Below are 27,486 nucleotides of genomic sequence, written 5' to 3'. Positions count from 1 at the left end.
TCACCAAGTTTATTTTAAATTTGGCTCTGCATGCGAATAGTACTTTTAGAATGAAATTATCAAAAGAAAAGATAATGGTAGCTTTATAAGGGTTTAGAAAAAGCATATTCGGCGAAGGGAATTGCGGGTATAAAGGAAATTCCAAGATCGAGCGTGCGCGATATTATATAGAAAATACACGGACGTAAGCAAGCTGTTCGTAGGAGAAATGGACGAAATTCTTCGAAAAGAACAATACGCCAGGATTTATCAGAACACGTTTCATCGTCCGGAAATAAAATTACGGTATGCCGGCTTACCTTTTACACAGGGTTTATGGGGATATATTTTCAAAAACATTTTTCAAAAACATTTCCGCGTAATTTAATCGAACGTGAAATCGTATAATATGAAATTCATCGTATAATTATTCGAAAACGATTTATAATAAATTTGAAGGAAATTTTTGAAAAATTGTCAAATAAATTTCGTATAGAGTTATGAACATTTTATACGAATTTTTTCATTAATGAAAGAATTACGTAAAAGAATACTCGATTACGAGGAAGTTAATTAATTTTTTCGTTTTAAATTTTGTAAAAAAAAAAAAAAATTCGCTTCATCAAATAATCGAAGCGTAAGGATTTGAATAATGATAAGGTTAACAGTGTTAAAGATGTAGAGTAAATTTGAAGATATTTTTATTTTAAAAGCAAGCTTTTAGATATGACATGACTTATAACTCTTTTATGATGTAAGGAAGCGATAAATATTACGTTGCAACCCACCAGCCTAGAAAATCTGCTTTTTTTCCACACCGCAGCGTCAAGAGCTCCGGTTTATTGCGTTGCAAGATAGTGGATCCCAAGAGTGTATATGGCAAACTGCAAGCTTGTTTTCCTATTATGCACTCTTTCAAAACCGTGTCTAAAGTTTGCAAAATTTTAGAACAAAGTTTCTTCAACCTAGGTAGATAAATCGCATCTCAAAATAATAAAGAAGCTAATTTTAATTACAAATTAATACTTTAACAGTATAATCTTTTATTTTGTCTTATTATTTTTCAATGCACAAATAGAAAATAATAGAATAGTAAAATTTTCTGATTCATTGAAAATCAAGTTTAATATTTCAATATGTGAATTTGAATAATAATTAAGAAATGTAGAATACAATTTTTTCACAAAGATAAATTCTATAAATTTTATTTCATTTTATTTCTTCTTTCTAAGAGATGAAGCTTCGAGGGAAAAAATTTTGTTTGTTACTTTCTACTTTGTATGTAGATTAATCCCTTTTCTGATTGTATAGGATACGTGTTTAATATCAAAAGTTAATCGATTGACCATGAACACGTGAAATATTCGCTTGACCATATAAATTTTACGAGTATGCGTGTCTCAAATAATTAACAATAAATCGCACACGAGCTTGTATTAGGCTTAATTGATTCGAAGTGAAAGGATGGGCGTATTGCGCAACCAAATTTGCATGAATATGTTTGTATAAAGGTTCAACACAGTTACAACAAGTGGAATAATGTGAATTCACCCCCGAAATCCTGTTGTGTGTAGGCTCTACGAGTAAATTCCACGCACATTACATTCTATTATGTTTAATTATGTACAACTATATCATTGTTTGTTACAATCTCTGTCACACGTATTTATTTTGCTCAATGAAAAGAATTGATTGCACAACAAATTGATTATCTTATTCCAAGGATTATTTATTGGGATTGAAATTCTAAAATTTTTGTTAATAGGTAAATATTTGAAGAAAAGATGAAAATTCGTAAGCGAAAGTGCAATTTGTTATATCGTTACGTTCAATACTAGGGATATTTCGTTCGATTATACGTGACTATAATTATTCTCCTATCTGAATTTCTGATTGTACGTTCAGATAATCGAGATTCAGGAAATCAATGTCCATATAATTGGTAATTTGGACAATCGGTAATCGAATTATCATTCCTAGAGTATTATTATGTAATATATATTATGGATTCAATTCTGTAAGGAAGACATTTTTATTCATTGTCTATAAACGACTACGTGTATGCTGTATAATTTTGCTTAAATTTATAGAAAGTCGATTTACAAAATTGATGTTACGAATCTTTCATTTATCATTATTATTAGTTTCGTTCCATTTCCCTTAGTAATTATTTCGTAAAATTATTATTATTACTAATTAACACGTTATAATTATGTCCCGCGATATATAATTTTCCCAATTGCATACTCAAATCGTGAAACTTTTCTAAACAACTAGCGATATTACAAAATTAATTGATATTGCACAGATATTTATAAATTTTCGATGCCTGGGCGAATTGCCTATCTACAGGCTAGTTTCTAGTGGAAAAATAAATTACTAGCAACGCAAAATAAGCTATAAAACTAATTTATTTTAGAATCCAAAATCGAATTTCTATTCCACGAATTTCACGACATCTTCTATATATTTTCTTCATCTCTTTTCCATTATCTCTTTTTCCATTTATCATATCTTTATCTTTTAATGAAACAACCCTCATCACATCACGTTTTATACAGTTTATATCGTTTTCGATAAACGTTATCTCTTAATATTAAAATTCACCGAATATCATGGAATATTATGAAATCCAACAGAATAATCGAGTGTCACAGGCAAGGAATATTTCCACCCCTATCTGCGAAACGTTTCGCCCAATAAATAATTCTTTGGGCTGGTTGCATTCACGCGAACCCGGTTTGCTAATCAGCTGTTCATTGAATGACGATACTTGATCGATCCTCTCCGGCAGATAACAATGCCTCTTTGAAGGGATTCTGCATACGTGATAGATGCTCTTCCGAAGCTCGTGTGCACGCAACGCTTGCACAATGTTTCCAGATACATAGAACACCGATTCATTGATGCTTTCGCTTCAAACGGAGGCGTTTTGCCTACATACGTCCCCGATTGAAGATTAGGTTAGGATTAGCTGGTTTAAGTGCAGATTATACTGAAGTTTATGCTGTGTGAAGCTTATGTGAGATACTCGAATCGTCACGATCTGTAGGCTCTAACTCTTTTGAGTAGCTTATTATGAGACGAAATCAAAAAAGGTTAAAGGTTTGTGTGGCTAATGAATTGTTGATCTTCTTTGTTTCCTTGTCTAAAATATTTTCTAATATTCTAGATTTTAAAATATCGATGAAATAATGTTTAGAATATTTTAAAATAAAATATCTCATCTACAATTCTAAAATTATTTCTATTTGTAAGTTTTTTTAATTAATTATTGAAAGATTCTTTCTAATTCTTGATCAATAAGAGTATATCAATATCAATCATTTTTTCTTCTGTCGTTTCTTCTTCTATCGTTAGTTCTAATTTTCTTCGATCAACTGCAGACATTTCGGTAGATTTCCTTCTCTCTTTTCTTTTACTTTGATTACCGATACCCCATTAAACTTTCGAGAGCGTTTCTCAGAAAGATTTGCGCCCCATTGACTTCTCTTATATATAACGTGCGTATAAAGAATGATTGTTTTCTGTTTCTGACTAAGAAACGATGGATTTCAACGTGAATATTATCTGATGTATAATTGCAAGATTCAAAATCAATTATATTTTTCTTATTTATCATGGATGATTAATTTTTCGAAAACCAAAAAGTTTCATATATCAAAAAAATAGTTTTTTTATTTAAATCTTAGTTTTAGTAAATATATACAATCTTCCATGGATCTTATAATATCCAGTGTCCAATTAATTAGGGTAAAATAAGTAAATAGCAAAATAAATACAGCATTGAATAAAATTTTATATTATATTAAATGATATTTTATATCAAAAATATAAAAATAGGGGATTCTATCTATAATTAATTAAAAAAATAAAATATTTTTGATCTGAATTTCTCTTTGATATATTTTAAATACACAATATATCATACAAGTCCCAAAAATTCCAGAAGTCAAATGACATAGTTTTTTATACTATTGGAAATTTCTGAAGCAACTTCAACTGAAGTAACTTTTCCCTTTGCAAAAGTTTCTTTTTCGACTGTGTTAACGAATTATTAATGAAGAATATCCAATCACAGAACAACGTTATCTCAAAAATCTCCAGTTAAGCTGTATTAACCCGACATTTGGGACATCGATATATACCAAATATACATGTGTCAAACTTTATAACGAAACAAAATTGAAAACCGAAAATCAATTTCTATTAATAATAAAACTACAATAGAATTCCAACAATAGAATTCATCGAGCCATACGTTAAAGATGATTCCTCGATGCGTCAAGAATATAAAGTTCGATCAGGTTAAACTGAATTTATTTGGACCGCTTTGCCGCTAAACTGGATGAAGCACCGCCCTTCCCCGATATCCTATAAGACGAAACAAGATGATCCTAACGCAAACACCGTTATCGTAAAACATCAAATAAAACGACGTGAATGGCGACGACAGCGTTTAAGTGACGTGATGAGAACGCAAGGAAGCCAGGGGGTGGCCGCTAAGGGTGAAAAATCGAAGAGGAAGGTTGAAATAAAGGAACGTAGAGAGAGTTACTTGATAAGAGAAAATGAGTGACATTCAATTACGGAAGTTACGGAACAATAAGAGGTAACGTTTCACGTTACCGATAGATCGACTATTCTATCTCGAGCATGCCGCGAAAATCGAAGAATTCGAGAAGTTGAGATCAGTTGATTTAGTGGATTAAATTTCTTGAAAGTGGAAAATGGCGAGGATATTAAGGAAGGACAATATATCATACATTTTTGTGGATACATAAGGAATTATTGTTTGGATTTTCGTTCAATTCTGTTGTTATTTAAATATCAGTGCAGATATCAATAGTAACTTTACATGGTATTTGAGTAAAATTCTTTTTTAGGGATTACAAAATTCTAATTTAATTCTTGATCAAACTTTTAAATAGTGATGGATCAAATCTTTATTCGATAGAGAACGTGTCGATCAAATTCTTTTATGATATCTAAATGATAACTTATTAGTTTTCAAACGAAGAAAAGTGTAGATAGATTCGAAGTTCGATGGATTTATATTTATTTCGTGACAGAAGTCTTCCAGCCGATAAAAATCTTTCCGAGAATCATATTTCCCTGATTGACAGATTTGACAGTCGAGAGGGAAGCAAATTGAAAAATAATGAGGAAGATATGACGAGTTATGCGTACGTAGAATTTCGTATAACTAACAATAAGTACTCCATTCAAATATAAATTTTTTAAAACTTACTTCTCAGTTCATCCACATTTATGATAATAAAATTTTCAAATTGAAAATCTTTGACTTGAAAGAATGAAAAATTAAATTAAAATAAATTACAAATTAAAGATAAAACATGTTATAATAAAATTTTTTTAAAAATCTCGTAGATACTGTGCCTGTCACATTTTGAATTGTCGCGTGGATGTGGATAAATATTGACGGATGCAAAGATTTCCTCTCGTTCAAATGGACGAATAGACCGATAGTCGATACGATAATCACGGTAATGGTATTGCCAGTGGCGTTACTGTAGCCAAAAGGTCGTCGCAACGAGGAAATTTATTATGTACACGAGAGGACCGGAACTCGTGCGTACACGTCACTCATTGGCGATACCCGATTGAATTAATACTACACTAATTGGTGTCTACTTGGTAATTTCATTTTCTCCACTGCTACGTATCATTTTTCTGAGAAGGAATCGCGCAATGTACGATTAGGTTATGGAACAGGACTCGAGATCTCATTTATGCCGGTGTAAAACAATATTTAATATTAAAAAAAAAGTCTTTAAAGATATACTGATATGAAAGGAAAAGATTTAAGAGTATTAAATAATTTATATTGTGTATAATATGAGAAGAAAAGAATACAATAATTTTTTAATGAGAAAGTAACTGATAATTTTTTACAAAATTGAATAATTCTTGATCTATTAGATTATTTAGGAGGAGGATTTTATTCTACAATGTAAAAATAAATGTAGAATAAAATTTTTGTTGTTTAAGTGCTTGTTTTTGAGAAAATGGAAGAATAATGCAGTTGAACATGATACAAATAATTTGAGCTTATTAATTTACTGAAAATAATTTTTTTAAACAATTTGCTAGTAAAAGATATCTTAAATATTGATTAAATTAATAAATATCAATTTTAATGATACAATTGAACTTATTATAATTTGTTTTAGTAAATAGATAAGTTCTATAAAATAGAAAATAATTAATTATCTATGTAATAATTAATTTATTAAAAATTTTCAAATGGTAAAACTTTCATATGGAAGCATCTTTCAATTTTATATATTTATTTGATATCTGATAACGCATCATCGACTCCAAATTGCAGCGATTGACGATTTAAAGCATGTTTCTCAAAGCGAAGCATCTAGAACATGAAATATATATCCTTCAGCATAAGAACTTCAAAGAAGTTATTATATTACATTTTCAGTCAGGTGTAAAAGACGATAAGACACTTTTTTATTTTTAAAAAAGCAATTTTCGAAAGTGAAAGTTTTTTTCTTCAGAGAGCTGTTTAGAAAGAAAAATTCTTGAGAAAATTTTATTATATCATTTCATGATTGAAAAATTAAATTATTAGATATTGATATCAAAATAATTTTGAATTTAGCTTTAAGAAAATTTTTTATCTTGATGGAATATAAAGATTTATTGAATTTTTCCTAAATTCTCTGATCATATTCTTATAGAAATTTTTTTTACTAAACATTATCATATTTTATTCGAATTTATCTATTTACTTAATCGATTTTCATTCGAAAAACAGGATTAAAAATACAAAAACTATGACAAAAATAAAAAAAATAGGAAATAAATTACAATTTCTTTAATATTTTTCTACAAGCTATGTTTTAAAGTTTCGAATAAAAATAATTTATATCACAATATATTAATGTTTATCTCTCGTTGTATTCTCTTTTCTTCTCATCGACATTAAAACACAATATAATTAATTATCATAATCCAAACTTTTTACTCTCATACATATATATTTTAATTAAAAACAAATTCTAATTTCCCTAATTTATAACTGCCAATACGATCCCTGTATCAATATCAATACAACTCGACACAAAGTTGCCAATGTTTCCCTGGCATATATACAATAACAATAGTTCCAATAACGATCCCTCGCTCTAATAGAGACAGCCATATTTTCGTGAATTAATACCAGTCCACGAACCGGATACGGCCTGTTTGTATTGTGGACGAAACAGGCCACAAACGTTGTCGAGATAACCGCACGATGGGAAACAAGTCTAACCCACAAATCATCGTATTATCCGGCTTAGAAGCAAACGAAAAGCTAGGATCCTAGAATGGGAAAGATGGAACGGTGTGCAAGGGAATCTCTGCGGCTTTAGAAAAAGATAAGTCCTAGCTTTTCGCGTAATCTGGGAAACGATAGTTCGTAATATCTGAGACGATATCTGGCCAGGGCCAGATATGTGAAATTAGCTGATTGTATTGGTCCCTAGGATTCCTAGCAATAGGATTAATAAATGAATAAAAATATACGATAATCTCGTTTTGGACGATAGTTTCTTTCGAATTGCAAGAAGTTATTTATATCTTGAAGTTGTCCAATTAGCAGAAGACCAATGTGTTATATGTTTTGGATATTAAAATAACAAGTAACATTTATCTCAGAGTTGTTTGAGAATTACGCCAATTAATTAATTCTCTGATAATTCGAAATAATATTTTTGATGATATTATTTCACAAGTATCCTCAATTCTGATGGACCAAACAATATTACCAAAGTATAATTTGTATTATGTCGTAGTTGCCATTTCCGTTTGATAACTTTCGAAATTAGTTTCGTTGAATTTGAAACAAAGAAGTTTATTCGTTATGTTTGAATATTGTTAATATTTCAAATAAGCCATTTCTTACTTTAAATAATATTTCTCTCTAAGTGTATTTCAATTTTTCCATTAAAAAAAAATGAAGCAACACATCTAATTGCTACACAACGGATCACAAAAGAAAAGAATTCATATTTTGAGGAATAGATATTCCTTTCAGGAAAACTCATAGCCCGAGCTCTTTTCACGAATGCGTAAATTCTTCCAGATCGTTACGCATACTTTCTCGCAAACTTAAACCTCGAAGCTTGCTCCAGTTGTCCATAACCACGCAGTGTTACGTACGTTTGGACGTGAGTTTGGCACGTGGCCAAATCGTTTCGACGTTGCTTTCCACTATCGTGGCGATATTTCAATCCCCGGCATACTTAGTCCATGGAATCGAGGCAACTGGATAGAGGAAGGTAGACGAAGATGGAGGCCGGAAGAGCGTGGAAGATGGCCTTGTATCCTCCTCCGTACATGCGAAAAGTAGCAAGGGAAAAAGATAGAGGGATGATCTTATAAAAAGAAACGAGCGGAGTAAGAATTTTGGCAAATGTCGAAAATCATAATTTTAAGGAAACGAAATTTTCCATTGCTTTTTCCAAACAGGATTTCACCTCTACGTTTATTGACGCGTATTATTATTTATTATGGATGAAATATTTTATTTATAGAGAATTTAATAAATACTCGTGGAATAAATATCTCGGAATTGCGTTAAAATAACGTAACGCAAGTAAGTAAAGGTATACAGTTGTTGTTAAATAAATAGTTTAGATAATTATCGATTCAATCTCGCGGATAATATTTCTCTTTTGATATCAAAAGCTAGTGAGCATGTTGCTTCAATGGATGATAGACTGGAGGAGATTAAACATTGTTTCGAAGGGATTTGCTAGTAATTCTACACATAATGTATTATTGTGTTTTCTATTCAGTGGATAGTGTAACATTATGTTTCCTGTGTCAGTAGATTATTACGTTGTGCACAGCAAGGATATTACAGTGGTAAGAGATATATTAGTTCATCGGTGAGTACATTTTGATGTTTAAATGTTGAATAAATTGGAAGCAACGCAATATAACGGAAGAAATATAAATAAAGAGTTTCTCTCTCAGAAAAATAATAAGGAAGAGAAATATCTTTGAATACATATAGTATTTTTTGTTGTTTAGAGAAAAGGTAATTTTATTAAATATTTCAACGTTAGATACAAAAATTACCTGAGAAGGCAAGATAAATTTTCTCTAAGTGAAAACAGAATGTAATAGTTGTACTGCAGATTGCAAATACATATTTTATTACATATTTTATCTATTTATAGAGATCGTGAAGATTCGTAGAGTTGTTAAAAAATGCTTGCTAAGTTTTTAAAATCGAATTTGAAGTCCTCTTTTGAAGTCCTTTTAAAAGCTCTCGTACATAAGAACCTGTTCACAAAAGGAATACTCATTCGTCCTTTTAACTTGAAATTAAATTAAGCGTGTCATATGTAACGTTCCATGGAAGGAAGATTTCTGGGGAAAAATTTTTTAAAATTTTACATCTAATTAAACAGATGTCAAGGATCGAAATAATTTCTTATACAAAATAAAAGAAAACAAGAAATACAGATTAAATAAATCTTTTAAATATTTTCTTCTACAGTATTTTTCATACAAGAGCTCTTCAGTAATTTCAGTAATTTCATTTCGTTTAAATTAAGTTACATGATTAGTTGAAATTTATACTAAGCGTTATTTCCATTTGGACGAGATAGTAGATCCGGTATTAATTGATGCTTTATAATCTTTATTGATAATATTAAATTCTCAACTGATGTAGCGCATTTGTGTCACATATGGGAGAATTGATTTGACATTAATAATATAATATATATTTAATAATAATAAATGTATAACAGTGAATCTATTACAATTAATAAATATTAACGGTGAATAATATTAATAGAGAATTTATTACGATTAATAAATACACAATAGTGAGTTTATTATGGCGAAATACATTATTAATGTCAAGTCAATTCGAACACACAACCTTGCTTCAAATACAAATCTGCTACATCGAGAAATTAATATTACTAATGAAGATTATAAATTACCATTAATATCAAATATTATCTCCACGCAAATGGAATCAAATACAATCAAACACATATAATATAACATAGAACATAGAATAAATAAATTAATAGCCAAATTAATTTTAAAAAAATTTTGAACAAATACAGAATTACACTTCTTCAGAATAACTACTATTAAAGATAATTATTATAATAATAATAACGAAATTTTTCCCCTTTTTAAAAGCTACAAATTTAATCAATTTAATCAATTTAATTCTAATCTTATTTAATCCACCGTGCAAACAAAATGACAAAAAAAGAAAGAAAGAAAAGAAAAAAAAAACGAAATAGAAGAGGCCCACTTCAATTTTATTCCATCGTTTAAAGAATCCAAGTTAAATTACTACTACCTCTGCCCAATTCACCAAAATCCCAGGAACATCGAAAATTTTCAACAACAGACGAGACAATTCCAAGCTTACATCCCCTCCCCATTCGACTACTGAAGCCCGGCAACTGTACTGGAAACCAGCCGAAACCGAGAATAATTTCGTTTCCATAAGTTCATCCCTTCAAAAACGTATCCACGAAGCGGCCGTCAAAGAGCAGACATGGCTTCAGGCTCTGACGCCTCACGATAAATTCTCGTGCAAATTGTGCTCGCAATTTGCGTAGTAGTCTCCTTGCGCGTTACATAATTTCAAGTTGCACCCCGTTCGAGCGCAAATGCGTTGCGGTTAGTGCAGAGGGGGCGTAATTTACGTTTTACCTAAATACATCGAAAAGGTGAATTCGACAGCGTCCACCGTTTGGAATATTCTTGGTCGGTCACGCGACTCAGATAGGCCATTAATGGTAAACTGGCCCTCGAGGCAAATTGCTGGCCAAATGATTACAGACCAGAGCCACCCTCGAATTGCCTCTGTGGAGGTTGGTCGAAGACGCGCTTCTGCACAGACGTGCTCCTTCGTGTGACAGATTGCGTGGGAATCGATGATAATTAGCACCTTTCCGGGCATCGATGTGAACATATGGTGGAAATGGGGTTCGACAATCTGGTGGTGGAATTGTCGATATGGAATTTGGGGTTAGGGGTTGGTATTGGAGGGTCAGATGTGGAGTTATTTTGGGTAGAGGGAAAAGTGGGGTTCGAGGAAAGATGAGAGGGTGAAGGTTATGTTGAACTTTGAAGGGGAAGAAATTGGGGGAGTTGTGAGAAAGATAATCCTAGAATTTCAATGAAATCTGTGAATGATTTTTAAATTGTGAAAATGGTATGATATGAATAGAAATTCGATTAGAGATAATTGGTTTAACCAGATTTATTATTATATATCGAGTAATTATTTTTTTAATATATATGGAAAATAGAGGCTTTCTTTCGATTGTTATGACGAGAAAAAAAAATTTAAGAAACGCAGAAAAGTATTTACAAAATTTTACTTTTATTCGTAACAATAGTTACCTATCAACAAGATTTCACGTTTCTCGTGCGGGATTTAAAAAAAATATAAAAAAAAAAATAGAAAAATAAAAAGAGGTCGGAATAAAAATTTCCAAATCAACAATTTTGAGTTCAAAACTATTCGCTGTCAACGTGATGTGAAAACTAGACGTCAAAAACGACTATGATTCGATCATTTTTGATATATAGGTCGTCGTGGATTTTTGAAAACTCAGAAGAGGAGGGAATATTCAAACCATAGTTTGTCAACAATTCATTTTATATGATATTATTTTTTAGGTTTATTCGCTTTTGATAAAAATTTTATTTTCCGGTAAATGTAAACGTCACTTACGTTGTAAAATATTTATGTAACAAATTGTTTCCGATAAATTGAAAACTGAAAAATTGTTTTCCATGATTCCTTCTTTTATCAATATCTGTCTAATTTAAATGTTGGATATAAAACATATCATAATAAAATAATAAAATTGAACGAGATATTGAACAAGATAATATGATACTTCAAAAATATATTCAGAAATATAATTATGCAATTTAAAAAAACGCACAGAGATCTTGTAACATTTGATTAAATTATCAATTAGATTATATTGAAATTTGTATTACGATTATATAACGCACATAATTACATTCCTATTCTACCTTCTAGCCTCCATAATTATCCTGCTTGAGCGTAATGCAAATCATGTTATGATGCACATAGGTTTATTTGGACTAATATGAAATAGAGATCATAAATTCAATATTCCGTATGCATTATTGTTATCATTATTAGAATGATTGATGAATATTGGATTCTTGAAAATAAAATCTCAAATCGTCGAATTGAAATTATTTTAAAAAAAAATTATTTCACGATATAACATCGCATTTCAATATACGAAAATGGATATGGTAAATTAAATCTTCGATTTTCCAATATCGTAAAAGACGATCGTAACGCAATTTTATAGTAAATAGGAACGAAATGGGATCAAAAGGTAGAAAGAAACGCGGATCCAAGAATTTCGCATCAACCGCGAAACGGTAACTGCACTTGGACCTCGGCCAATGTTGTGTCAGAGGCAAGGGATGAAAATTGCAAAATCCGCGTTATTTTTCCATATAGATGTTCAATAATCAAAAAATCTTATCTGAATAATTCCAAACAGCGTTTTAACTTCCATTTTTCATTTCGCAGTTATTCATTTTTCTCTTTTTTCGGAGATATTTATGCATAGCACAGAATTGCAATAAAATTTTAATCTAAAACTTATTATATTTATTATAGTAATTATTCGTGAACGAAAAAATTAAAATTATCAATCAATTTTACGCAATTTAATTCTCACATAATAAACTCCATTTATAATTGAAACTACAATTTTTAAAGTATACCTATGTTTTTAAACAAATACATTTTTCTTTTATTCATAAGAAAAATTTTTCACGATTCAATAAATCAAATGAAATCGAGAAAAAAATCTTATCCGGACTGCTATTGCACTTTAATTAAAAAGATTAAATAATAAATATATTTATTTTCGTTAAATCACAGATTCTAAATTTCACTGTATCATATTTTACAAAAGAACACGCTTTTATCATAAATAAGTAATTTAAAAAGGAATTTTTATCTTGCCTTTAAAGAAATTTATTTTCTTAAAAGTTAAATTGATGCATTTTTATTTTTCGATTTTTCGCCATAACTTCGAGCGCCTAAAGCACATCTTCTCGTCTGGCTAACACCATGAACGATATCCTAAGCAATCAACGAGCAGATTTGACACAGTTTCGCGCGTCTAACGATTCGAAATTCTGTCTGTCGTAAAGAACGATGGCCGATCAAGTTTCCTGTGAAATCATTCGACATGAATTATGAAAGTTATCCCGAGAAGTCGCGTTTACACAAACGTTTCACGAGAATTTGGTGTCGCGTCACGTATCCTTGGCTGAAAGTGATCTTTCCGCCATTGTTCAAAGCTAGGCGGAAAGATTTATACAGCTTGGTTCCAGGTGTGCGGGTTCTTGCTCTTGTTATCAACAGAAATTAGTTATACGTGTAATTATTTGATAGCATTTTGGCAAACAATGCACGACTCCGCTCGTAAATTTGCCTCGAGGTTGTTTGTTCGAACGATATGTTTAATTGTTATAAATTTATACGCGTAAATTGTTCTTTGCGTATGATAAAATTTGTAACGGTATAATGTTTCGAATACTTTTGAAAAATGGAAAAAATATATGAATTCCTAAATTTAATTAGTTATGGAAAAATTTCGAAATTCAATATCTCTTAGAGCAAAATAATGACTCGTATCTTATTTCAATTCGACGTCAAAAGATGATCTATGTTCAGTTTCTAGATATGTGTTATAATTGGAAAATTCTATTTCATTTAATATTTAAAAAGGCATATGGATGATTAAAATATTTCACATCTATATAATAAAATATTAAAAAAGAAATAGTTTCATATTGATAAATAAACGATGAAGACGAAAATAATATTTTTCCAATCCACTATATAAATATCACTGCACCGTTTCTTAAAAATAATCCAATAGCTATACATTGTTTTCACACTTAGGTCACCGCACGAGGAAAAGACAAAGGAGAAAGAATTCCGATATGGACGATCTGAAATCCCTCAACAATTCGAGCCAACCCCTGTGAAGGAAGGCAGGAAATAAATGGATACGGGTGAAGGGAAGATGAAGCGTGAAGAAGCAAGCAAGAAAGAAAGCCAATAGAATCAGGTTCGTCAAACTCAGAATCCCGCTCGAAACTTCGTTCCTTCCGTTCACGATGACACTTCCGTAAAGGCGTTTCCTTCCCCTTGCCACGAGCAACTCTCCTTGCTGTTTCAATAGATCCTTTCTTCGAAATGGACTCCTCTATCTTTCTCACTTATCCACCGTTTTATCTCTTAAGCTTTATTCGATCGTTGGATGAAGGGAGAAAGATCGAAAAGGAAAGCGCGAAAAGGGAGAGAAATGCAAAAAAGAAAAAAAGAAAATGCTATCACTTTTCGTGGAAAAATGAAAAAATTGAAGGAAATAGATGCGGTCCAATTTGTGCCCGCCAATTTCTATTGATTGATCGAGTTCGATTATATTCGTCCAACAATCCTTCTTTCCATTCTCTGCTCTTCTTTACATCTCGATCGTTGCCTCCTCCAACTTTTTTCTCTTGTTTGCTTGAACTTCTCGAAACATTCTTCTATCGGATTTGGATTTATAATTTTGAAAATTAGATAGATTTGAAGAGGTCACGAATATATCAACACTGTGGAGATATAGATGGCAGAAGAAGTAGTTTTATGAAGAGGGGTTAGATTATTTTTAGCTTCGAAATCGTGGATACGTTCTTCCCCGCCGGATGTTACATTATCGACGGCGGATTTGAATTCGAGATGCGCGATTTAAAGACACGCGACCGTGTTGCGTATACTCTGACCCAGTTTCCAATGATGATAGGTTGAAAAGAGCAAATGTGTATTAATTTGACTGTGCTACGCTCTTTTGATGAGTCAGAGATAAAATCAGAAATGAAAGATAAATGGGGAGGTGTGTGTTCGAGAATATACTACTCGTTTAATATCAGGATGGAATTTTGTTTGGGCAGAAATCCAAATTTTTAGTTAAATGGATCGTTAATTTCGTCGAAAGAAACGTACACGTGTATATTTCAAAAATTATATATAATTATAAAGAGAAATAATGAATTCAGAATTTCTTTATCTTCTGACGAATAACTTTTTTGAAACGATATATTCCTCCGGATCGATAATATAACTGATATACACGATTTATACGCGTTATGATTCAACGAATTGATAATTTTAATTATGTTTTCCGATCCAAATTTTCTAATTGTTTAAAATATTAAGAGGAACGGGGATATTATCGTGATGATTTTTAAGAAAAGGAAATAGAGTTGTAATGTACCGATGAAGGTACTGTACAATTAAATAAAGAGTTCGAGCCATATCGCCATTGTTCGAGAAGCACAATGGGATGTTTATTCAACAACTTACAATGCAAGAACATTCTGGCCTATGGAAAGTTCTACGGGAGAAACATTTTCATTAAAGATAAGAAAACAAAGGTAAAAGGAGCGATACATTACGTTTTCACGTTGTCCAAAATAACACAGTTATTTCGCGCGCGAAACGTATGAACTCGTGTTATTCCGTGATGAATAATGCTTACAATAGGAGCGTAGTATTCGTGATTACGAGTGACACTACTCGTCCAAATAATTTCATGCTCGTTTAAAATATTATAAATATTTAATCGTGGTGCATTATGCGGAATGAAATTGCTTTACGAGGTGACAAATTAAATCTTTGAACAATTTTAGTTTGTATAAATTAATGATGGAATTATAGAAAAAAAAAAAAAATAATAATTCAACTTAATTTAAAATTTTATTTTTGGAAAATGATATTCGAGCAGAGGGTATATGTAATATCAATCTTATAAATTTTAAAAATATCTTTTAAATTTTAGAAATATTTTTAGAGATTGTGATTTAATTATTAAATTCTAATCAATAATTTTCTGGATAATGAATCAATTACACATAATGAATGTCGTAATATTTATTAACAAGAGTATGTGTTTAATATTCGTGATGTGCCAATATTTCTTAGTATTATTATAATTAATATTAATATTAACTAATAATTACTTTATTATTATTAATATTGGTATATTCGAATATTGGTAATCTCAAAAATTAATAATTAGATAGATGACGTTATTCAATCAAATTATATAAGTTACATTAATTATTAATATAGTAGAGATTATTTTGTTGTAAATCTGCTCTGCATGAATTGGAGATTGGAAAAAACAATTATTGAATTATTGAATTTATAACGAAACAATTTATTCTCTCGTTGATTGCTCGCTATTCGAATTTCATTTTCCTTATTAAAGATTCTGTAAATATCTATTTATGATATAAAAAATTTTCAAGATTTTTAATATTATTTATAATAATTAATTAAAACGACAAGACGGAAACAAAATAAAAAAAATTGCAATTAACGGAATTGAACGAGAAACTTATATTTCTGAGGGAATTAAAAGAGCAGCGGATCCTTCAGAATTCATCGTCAGAAACTATTCCAGAAATAGATTGAAGATTTTACGACGACATGCAAAGCTCTCATCCAAACGCAGCCAATACCCCGGTTGAACGAAGTTCATTAAAGCTCCTTAAAGCATCATCAAGACGGTGTTCATCCATTGGAATCGATTAAGAGACTTCGTGTCTTAAATTTTTCTGCGAGCACTTTTTTATAGGAAAAGGTTGCTAAAAAAAAAATAAGAGGAAATACTTGACCTGGAAGGTTACTCGATTTTTTTCGTGTATAGGGGATGTCGTATTTCTCCCGGTTCGTGTAAAATAAAAAAAAGAAAAAAAAAAAGAAAGAAACCAGAGCCAGTTGTCGTGTAGTCATTGTTGTCCCGGTTTCGTTCTCTATTACGAGAGTGCAGCGAAATTCTGACGTGTATTCGTGGCCAGAACTTCGAGAAAGCGAAGTTGGTCTCGCGCTTTTCGTTTTGAAAAAAGTTTCGAGAAAACCTTTCGAGGAAATATATGCTACAGCCGGTCGTACTTCTAATGAGGTATTTACGAAAGAAGACTTTGGAAACATAAGAGTATGTTTCGAATTTTTATTCAGTTAAAATTCGCTAAATCATTCCTAAAAACTTCTTTTTTTTTCAAGTTGTCGTAATTACTATATTATACAAAATAATTATTGTTTGTTATACAGGTAATACCTTTTTTATCTATTATAAATTTACTTATTATTAACATATCTATTTCATCAGTTAATAGCTTTTTAATCTACATATTGTATACTTCTTTCGACAATAACACTTATCCTAATAATAGACTTTATAATTACTTTTTTATTAATCTTTTTAAAAATATTAAATAATCATCTTTCCACGATTTGAACGCGAAAAATTGCATCACATCTGAAAATTCGGTCATAACCTAGAAAGAATGCAGCGCTCCAAGCGGAAGCGTCTGGAAGCTCGTGCACATTGTAGCCACAATGGCGGCCAGTTCAATTACAAAAAGCGTTTACGTCGTCGCGTGGTTAAGCCAACGTTGATCACGGTGACGAGCGTTGATTTAGATTTCGGGCCACGATATTGCACCAAGTTGCGGAACAACTGGCACCGCACCGGCAGGAAGCAACGTTCGGACTAGGCTCACCGCACGCCACGCTATCCGTGCTACATTCTGACGTAACGTATTGCTCTCGAGATACAATCAGTGGCGGCATTTGACACACTCCCGTGTTCCAAACGCGCAGATTGCCGTGCGAATCGAAAGCGATCGAGGCTCATCGTGACTCGGCTAAGATATTTCGATTTGGTTCTTCGATAGGACGGATCTTGCTATGGATCGTTTGTTTCGAGATTCCATTCTCTCTGAATTTGTTTCAATCCTATTCATCGATTCATCGAATTGAAGGTAATCCTTTGTTGGTCTAATAATTTGCTGATCTATACACTCTAATAAATCCTCTATTCATAGGCATTAGTTTGTTTATAGAATATTTATAGATATTTTATATACTTGATATATCTATAAATAAATAATATGGTTCATTTATTATATGGTTGATGATCGCAAATGATAGGAAAAGTGTGAAAAGTGACACATATACGTTTTATTTGATTAAAATTCTTAGAGCTCTTCAAACTTATAATTTTAATATAATTAATAATTTATTTTCATGATGCACGTATTATATGTGTTCTTCAAGCTTGAAGTTTCTTTCCATTGCACTTTTACCGCATCTTGACTCGACTATATAAACACTAATTCCAAAATTTATGATAAGATCGATATTGTCGAGATATTGAAAGATGATTATAAAAAAATGTTTTAATCTAAATTTTATAGATATATATATGTTTAATATCACACACCATTTATTAAAAGTGTCTTGGAATGCAAAAAGTTAGAATTTAAAAAAAAGAAAGAATGAAAATCTATACGATATTAAGATAGAATTTCCTAAAGCGGATTGGAGAGAGAGAAGAGCTGTAGAAAAGTATTAAGGCTCGAATGTTAATCACCGGTGTCGCTTCCTTCGTCACTTATTCAAGGCCTTAATATCGCGCCGTTGAACGTTTCGCGTGATTTACGCCGGCAGTTTCAAGCGGTGAGAATCTTACTCCGATTACAGTTCTCATTCCATTCGGATTACATTTCTGAATATTTCATACAATTTACGCGGTGGCGGGAAATTGTGGTTGAAGAATCGTAGTAATAACTGTGTGAACAGTTGTTTCAACTTGCCTCGTCGTTTAATATTTAATTCGTCTTGTCACATTTTGGGGGGAATATCCCCTCTTCCGTCGCATGCATGCTTCACACGTACATATGAATATTATTTCACCTTCTAAATGGAATAGTTTCTTAGAATCCTGTGCGACAGACCGCAAACTATTCTATTCTACTAATGAAATTATTCTGGACAATTTTTTAGTAATTTTTCCCTCTTGGATCTTTCTCATATTTGATGAAGCTGTTCCTGAATAAATAATGAAATCTCGAACAAAAATTATTACGAAGCAATTTTAATGAGATGAAACGAATCATTGAATTATTGGAAAATAAGAAGGAAAAAAAAAAATGAAATCAATAGTTTCATTAAATAGATAAAAATAGTATAGACTAATCAAATAAATGGAATAGGTCAATCTTGATGAGGCAAATAAAACAAGCCAATTGTTTCTTGAGTAGTATCGATTACAGATTACAGTGATCAGAGAAGTGGAATATGTCAGTCTCTGTCAGGCAAGTGGTATAGGCAAGCTTCGATCAAAGACATAGTGATTTCATGCATTGATATATTTGAACAATTTTTAGAAAACGGTAAAAATATTTTTGATTAAATTTTTTACGAGTAATAAAATTCTTACTCGTAGAAACTATCGGAACGTGATTGATTTTCTGATATAATTCTAAAAAAAGAATATAAAATAAGTAAATTTAAAATTTTATGCATTTTATGATGCAAGCCAAATTATATATTTAATATATTAATACTTATGGCATATTTCACTAAGCATATATATATCACTAAAGTATAACTTTTCATAATGCGTTAAATATTATTTTTTAACACGCAAGCGATTATCGTAAAAGCAATTTTTTCTCCGCTCGATGTCTCTCGTAAAGTTGAATTATTTATAGATTGAATATAATATATAATAAATCTCAATCACGATTAGCAGTATATAGACGATAGCTTTGACGATTATTAATTAACAAGTAAATTGAATTACAGATTGAACGAAAATTTATCGATAATAATTTCGAAGAATTGATTGAATCTTGAAAAATAATGAATGAATAATGAGAAATATCGTTTTGCAAATCGATTGTTTCAAATTAATATAAAAATCGAAATGCCTCTTGCTACTGAATTAAAATTTTTAAATTCATACGACTAAATTCGAATTACCAATAATTCGAATACTTTGATTAATTAGATTATTTGATGTTGATTCAGGGGGAAAAATTACTGAAAATATATTTTACAAGAATCGTAAATTATAATTATCAATAGGAATGAAATAATTTGATACATCCAGAAATGGCTAGTTGACACTTAATTATACATAGCATAAAGCTGAATTGCACGATATGCTAATCAGAAATCTATTTTAATATTTTATAAAATTGATAAGTATCTAATGAATAATGACGAACATCCACCACCAATAATCCATGGAATAAGTGATAACTAATAGAGGTTGAATGTTTCAGAGATAGTAATAAATTCATTGCTCTCCATATAGATTTCTCTACCTATTTAATAATAATTCGTACAATCAAGAACCATTTATCACTTATAAAATAACGTTATATATACAATATAGAATTATTTACTTAATTTGCATCTTAATCTCTCATCTATTATTTTTTAATATACCAAGAAACAACATGAATATTAATAAAACTATAATTTAATCATCACTCAGATTAAATTTCCATTTTATCATTTTTAGATGCCGTCCCAATTTTCCTCAGCTACAGAATTTTATTCCTTCTTTGTTCTCTAATATCTCTTTTCATATTATTTCCTTAAAAAGAATTTCACTTCTGTACAATTATTCAAATTTCCCTTTAATCGAGAAGCATTATATTTGTGAACGATACAAACCTATCTAAAACCTCTAGCTTCTCCACTAACTCCAAATATCCAAATAATTTTTAATCCCATTCTCGCTCGATATCGGTATCGATCGGGTCGGAAAAATTTGCAAAAAAAAAGAAAAAATCCCATGGAATCTCTACTAATTCCAAATATCCAAATTTTTTCATCCCATTCTCGGTCAATATCCGCATCGATCGGGTCGGAAAAATTTCGAAAAAAAGATCCCGTGGAATCCTCATCGCGTGAGAAGGGGTGAGGCTGAAACCGCGCGAAACGCCGCGAAATCCGTGCAACGATTAAGCTGAAAGCACGCGCATTCCCAGATAAATTTTCCGGCATTAAAGGGTAAATTAAGTTAAACGCTGCAGAATTAATTGCTCGCGCGAGGTCTTCTCGTCACCCTCTTCCCCTAAAATATTTCTGCGCCGTTCTAAGCGGCCGATAATTCGACCGACACGTGTATGCACTTTGGCGGAAAACTACGTGGGCCACATGCGATGCCGCCATCGCGAAAAAAAAGAACGTCGATTGCGATAGCGCGACCCCCTTTTTTTTTTCTTTTTTTTTTCGTTGGCCTTTAAGCGAAGGCCAGATCTGGGTTACTCGCGCCTCGGCCTCCGTGTCGCGGCTCATGAACATTATAGAATTCAATGGAAACTATTTTAGGAGCTTTCGTTTCTTTCTCTCTTTCTCATATTAAGTGAAAAATGGCTGTACCCTGTGTGATGCGTTTTTATTAATCTCGGTATTCATTTTCTATTTGATTTTCATTGGTTTTGTGACGTGTTTTTCGTGAATTTATTCGACATTGCAATTAAGAATATTATTATGCCATGATTCGTTAGAAAAATTTTTAATTATTTTCGGTTCTTTCTTGCTGATTAAGCAATGAAAATATTTTATTATATTATTGTACATCTTAAATCGTTTGGAATCGTTTCAACGTGAAGGATTATTTAATGTATAAATTATTTCATTTTGGGATTATAATAATTTTCGATGAATTGATAATTTAGAATTCGAATAACGATTTGTAATTTAGTCTTTTATTTTTAGAGTGGTTTTAACAGAGATTATGATATTATAATACGCGAAAAAGTTAGAAATATCGTCAAATACAATAAAATGAATTCGTTTGAATCGTGACCAGTACTTTTTGCACACACGAAAAGACGAAGTTATCTTTTCATGCGAATTTATTTTACATTCTCTCCCTTCATATTCCTCCCATCCTATCTTGCATCGAAAATTTTCTTTCAGTTAAAAAAATTAGGAAAAAAAAAAAGAAATCATTCCATTTATTTCCATCTATTCCATCTTCGATTTTTACTTTCCATAACGTTCATCTCCTATCAATATATCCCATCCTTCATTTTCAATCCATCTGAAACAGGTTAAATCTTTATTTTCTTTTCAAAAGATCGCACAAACTATCATCGTATTCCATTGTTTCTCGTCATTCGTATAATATTATAAAAACATTTCTTATACTCACAAAAAAAAAATAATAATAAATTCTATTTAAAAAATGCAAAATATTTATATCTTTATATATAATAATTCGATGATAATCTCATATTTTAGTTATTCAAAAGCGAGGAAAAATAATACCATGTGAAATTTTCAAGTCGGAGCACGAAGATCTAATTTCACGACATTTTCACGAGTTCAACAAAGTCGAAGCACGTACCACGCTGTTCCACGCGAATTTAAAAAAATATTCTCGTTTATAACATCCCCAACAAAAATTCATAGCTGCGCGAAACACATTAATTCGAAGGTTACATAATGGCGGAATCTACCGAAGCGCCGACTAGCGGCGGAGCCAAGAATTATACAGGATTCAAAGGCAACCGGAATTCTAGTCACGAGATTATTAATTAGACAGCTCGAGGTGGCGAATTTTCCTATTCTAATGACCTAATTCTTCCCTCGTGGAAGCCTTGGGAACGTATTCTAATTTTTCAGGTGAGAATGGCGTTAAACGTGTTACCGCGCGCCCGAGGCTCTCAAGGGAAATGATTAATCCTTGCAACCTTCTGTCAGCAGAGCCGGAAACAGACACAAAGAATTCGCCCATCCAACAGATCTTTCGAGCACTTACTCATCCATTCTGAATTCCTTTTGGCTCTTTGATCCATCCATCCGAAAATCACTTCCTCCAGCGCAACTCTTCCATCCAAAATGCTTCTACATTACTTTTCTTATTCGATCTGGTTCGATTCCTCGCGAGTACATAGTTTTGATTATGTTCTTTTTTTCTTCCTTTTCTTTTTTTTCTATTTCTTTAAAATCATAGTCAAGGAAATTTAGTAGATGTTACATAAGAGACCCTCGTATCTTCGATTTTTTATACGATACCTCGTTCCAGAGGAAATTATTTTAATCTCTTCCAGTCTTATTTATCGTAATCGTCCTCGCAAATTTAAAAAAAGAGGGATAGGGATATTTTGGATGTATAATAATTTTTATTTAATTCCAATCATGAAGGAAAATTATGATAATTATAATAGTTTTTTATAGAGCATAATATACTATATTCACAAATGTGAATTAAAATTAAAAAACTTTTTATTCAAATGAATGTATCGAGAAATAAGAATAATCTGACGTCAATACCGAAACGAAACACACTCTCAAACAAGTCGACATCTGCAAATTTGTGTTTCATTGTCAGCTCGATTAATAGAAGATGCAATTACTGAAACAATTCGATCAACATCCGTGAACTTATAAAATAATCAAAGTACTTACATTGATCAAGTTACAACATAAATGCTCAAGCGTTGCCTTTGTGTTAGATCGTCAAGTAATTGTATCTAAATTCCACGACACCAACGACGAAGTCTCTATAGATAAATAAACGTGACCGAGGAAAGACGAGAGACTGCTCTCAGGTGGGAACTAGGCTCACCTAGCGTGAATGTAAAATACGTCGAGGAGAAACAATGAAATAGATTAACCCGAGACGTAGGTATGGGTGAACGAGACTATTGAAGCTAAACACGGCTAGCTACTTTGAATGAAATTTGTTACAGTTGTTTTCGAGAAACATGTGAAGATGGAAAACGTGTAAGATGACAATACGAAAGGATTTACTTGATATAATATTTAAAGCTATAAGCTATGTGTTTAGGTAGAGTTTGAATTGAGTTGTTAGGCTGTAATGATAATTTTTGGATGCATTGTTTTGGATAGAACAGGGATGAGATATACTTTTGTATATGTCTTTTGTTTTCGTTACTTTTTGTGGAAATAAATGTTAATTGAAGAAGGATTAAATCAAATATAAAAGTTTTCAATTTACAAACGAGCTTTAAATGCCTATGATCTCACTATATTTCTTAAACGTTTGCATTAAATTTTATCCTCGTTCGAAGGATTGCCTTTGTGAATTTTAAATTATATAAAAATCTTAGACCAAATCTCGTGCTCGAATTGAAGGATTATGTCTTTATGAATTCTAAATTCTCCATCTAAATCCTTGAAATCCGGATTATGCTAATGATGAGAATATCTAAAACGTATCATGATTAACAGATAGACTTTATTTATTAATTAATGCATAGAAAATGTAATATATTATGCAAAATTGTGTCTCTATATACTACACATGATGATATTGATGATATTGATATTGACATAACACAATTCTTCCTAATTAATATTTTTCCAATCTTTAAAATCTATGAAGCTATAGTTTTACAATAAATTTGATATCTTAAATTTGGTATCTTAATTTAGATCTTCAATTCATAATGTATATTCCCCTAAATTTAAAATTATGTTCGAAGGAAATACGTAGCTTTGCAAAACGAGTTTTACAACCTTTTAAAATCCTGGTAAATGAAGTTTCATGGCCAATAGGTTTCATGTTTCTAGAATAATCCTAGCTCGTGCAGCATCGCGTTGTATGATTCCTGGATTATGTTGATCGAAGTTATGCGTCTGTAGTTGTCATATTAGCCGATATCATACGTCGACGTGGACGTGTTCGTGTGTTCTTCCTTCGTGTAATGTGATTCCGTAACACATACCAGGCAGAAGCTCTATCTCACGCAAAATTTGATGCCATGACCTCTCATGATATCTCAGAGAGTTGGAATTCTCTTCCTGCCTAGTCCTTTTTGGCGTAGAATCAGATATGCCGTACCTCTATTGTATTGCGTTCTAGTTGCCGGTATTATTTCGTCCGCATCTTGAGCTTCAAGATGTCGAGTTTCTATTTGCTGTCATAATATAGTGCATACCTTGCTACTTTGGTTAAACGGATGGCTCAGACGTGGATGCAACGATTTTCAAAATTTCTACTTCGATACTTTTCCAATTCGATTGTTCCAAATATTTCGTTTCTTAATTATTATTATTACAAAAAAAACATTGTGTGGATAAAGTTAATTGTGAGAATATAAAATATTAAAATTCGTAATTTTCTCTCTCACAATTTTATATTTTTCCAAATTTTCATTGCTACTGATATAGTAATAGCATTATAGTTTTTATTGATAATAGTAAAAAAAAGAAAAAAATGCTGGTGTAAGAGCATTATAGTGTACAGAAATCAATTTGTAAAAAGAAGAATCAACGAAGTGCAGGTAGATAGTTAAACATATCCACTCAAGATGCATGTACGTAGAAATGCAAAGAGGTTTATCGAAAATTCAAGTTTATGACGATGTCTACGTATTTTTAGCTCGATGCAGTTGAGCTCACGTAGTCTGACCTTAATCGGGTTTCGTTTCGTTTCATTAGTTTAAAAGCATGGTTACTTTGTTGGGCTAATTTTTTATGCGGTATCAGAATTGATTTTTTCGCTTTAGAATATAAATTTTGCACGTTTAAAAAAATGTTACAACAATGTATTTAATTACACGTATTTATTGTATTTGCTTATCGTTTTTCCTCTTCAACTTCTTCTTTATCTTTCTCTATCTCGTTTACAGACAATTTCATGCAACAATTTTCTCTTTTTACTAATGTTCTGCCCTGCTGGATATCACAGTGGCAAAATGTTTTAACTTTAAACAGATTACGAATGGACTGGTAGTGAAAATTTTCCGTTATTTTTATTTCCGAAACTAAGAGAACATTGTATTTCAATAAAACGCACGTCCTTTGAAAACTGTTATTGTAGATTGAATTTTATCAATATAAACAGGCTGATGGATAAATTTTCTGTTTATATTTTTATTCCAATATTTTATTCATCTTTCTTTTATTATAAAATTCAAAAAAAAAAAGAATTATTATTTATTCAATAATTAAATTATATTTATTCATATAATAATTTGGAAATTTAGAAAAAGATTCTCATTCGTTGAAGAATGCATCAATTATACAACTCTTTGACTGTAAATGTTCAATCTTAATTTTCATAGAAACAATAGTTCATTCACATTCAAAATCGAAAATTAGTTCAAAAGGAAAAGATTTATTCGAATAAAAAAAATTACATTCCTTTATTTTTCTCACTCTCGAGGAATCATCCCTTATTTAGTTGCATCACGAATAACGAAGCATCTTATATATATATAATCGTAATTAATGAAACAGGAAGTCGAAGGAACGATATCGCTATCCGGGTGAACAGAGGTGGCAAAAATGCAATTACCAGATCATATTACTTTTTGCACTTTTGTGCAAGTAGCATGGAAGCCAATCGCTGGTGCTTGATTTCGAGCCGGTTGAGATCCGTGGAATGTGCTGACTAGGATATAATTAGGCGTAGTCATAATCGTTAAGAGGGACGATGTCATCTGGAAGGGTCGAAATTGGAATTCCTGCCCCGGGCTTCTTCGTTGCTCGATTCGTGATGGTATTTCAATAAACCGTCGTACGATGGCCATCGATTTCACGCTATCGACCACCATTGCGGGACCCTTGCCATCCTTTGCCTTGGCCCAAGACCATCGTGTTCGTCATGTCCCCGCGTAGATTTGGGGAGTAAGAGGGTGTTAAAAGGGAAAGTAAAAGGATCGAAGGGGGACATAAACCATCGTTCCATGATACACGATTGAATCGAAGGATTGTAAAGGTTTTCATTTGGAAAATGGTTTTGATTATAAATACATTTGGAATGTGGATTATTCAATAATTGGTTTTTCAACTTTGTTTTCTAGACAACGAATTAAGAGACATATTTTTGACTTGATGATTAATCGATAATATAAATACTTTAAAATAATAATATACGAATAATAATTACAATAAATTTCGAATTTTAATTGAATCACTATTATTCCTCGTTGAAGTTCCATTGTGTTATTTTTGAATTTTTTAAGTTAGAGATATTTAATGGCACAACAACAAAAGAGACCGTCATATTATATAGATAATTCTGAAACTTTTTTAAATTCAACTCGTAAAGTAAAATAACTCGTAAAGTAAAGTAAAATAAAACACGATTCACTTTATGATAAATAATTTGAATTGAAATAAATTAATATTTTTATTTGAAAAGGTTTTTCTACGATACTGAAGTCAAAGAAAGAAAAGAAACAAAATTCAAAAGATTTTTATCAGAGATATGTTGTAATTTTACATAAACAATAATATCATTATTTTCATGTTTTTTTCATCCTCCATCAAATTATGATTTGAGCACGAAACCTTCAATAGTAACCTCCAACAAATTGCAGAATTATATAAATTCAATCATGTTAATTAATAACACGCGAATACCATAAACGACAATACTAGCTTAATTTAATAAGACAATCGCAGATCCTAATTTCTTCGAGGCGCAAACGAGTTTCCAATCGAAACTTTAATTGCTTGCTCCTCCATTTCACCGAAATTAGCATATCGTGGAAAATATTGGATACACCGTGTAAGGAAGAAAGGACGCCACACGACGAGAAGAAATTGCCACGTGGCAAAAACTTGCTCGATTCCCTATCTTCAATTAA

General features: G+C 31.2%; 1 protein-coding gene across 7 annotated transcripts in view; it reads left to right on the top strand.

Annotated features, from left to right (window-relative positions):
• Positions 1-27,486, top strand: part of LOC122714402 (zwei Ig domain protein zig-8-like) — a 262,470-nt gene that overhangs the window by 94,502 nt on the left and 140,482 nt on the right. For 6 of the 7 annotated variants that reach the window (XM_043935705.1, XM_043935708.1, XM_043935710.1 and 3 more), the window contains one exon: positions 13,964-14,132. The exons of the other annotated variant lie outside the window; for it this stretch is intronic. The gene's annotated coding sequence lies outside the window, so the exon portion shown is untranslated. The remainder of the gene's footprint in view (positions 1-13,963; positions 14,133-27,486) is intronic. 7 annotated transcript variants of the gene reach the window in all.

The sequence above is a fragment of the Apis laboriosa genome, unplaced genomic scaffold (assembly GCF_014066325.1).
Source record: "Apis laboriosa isolate Shangri-la unplaced genomic scaffold, ASM1406632v1 scaffold2_cov157, whole genome shotgun sequence".
NCBI lineage: Eukaryota > Metazoa > Arthropoda > Insecta > Hymenoptera > Apidae > Apis > Apis laboriosa.
Note: the sequence above shows the minus strand (reverse complement) of the source record. Positions and strands in the feature narration are given on the sequence as shown.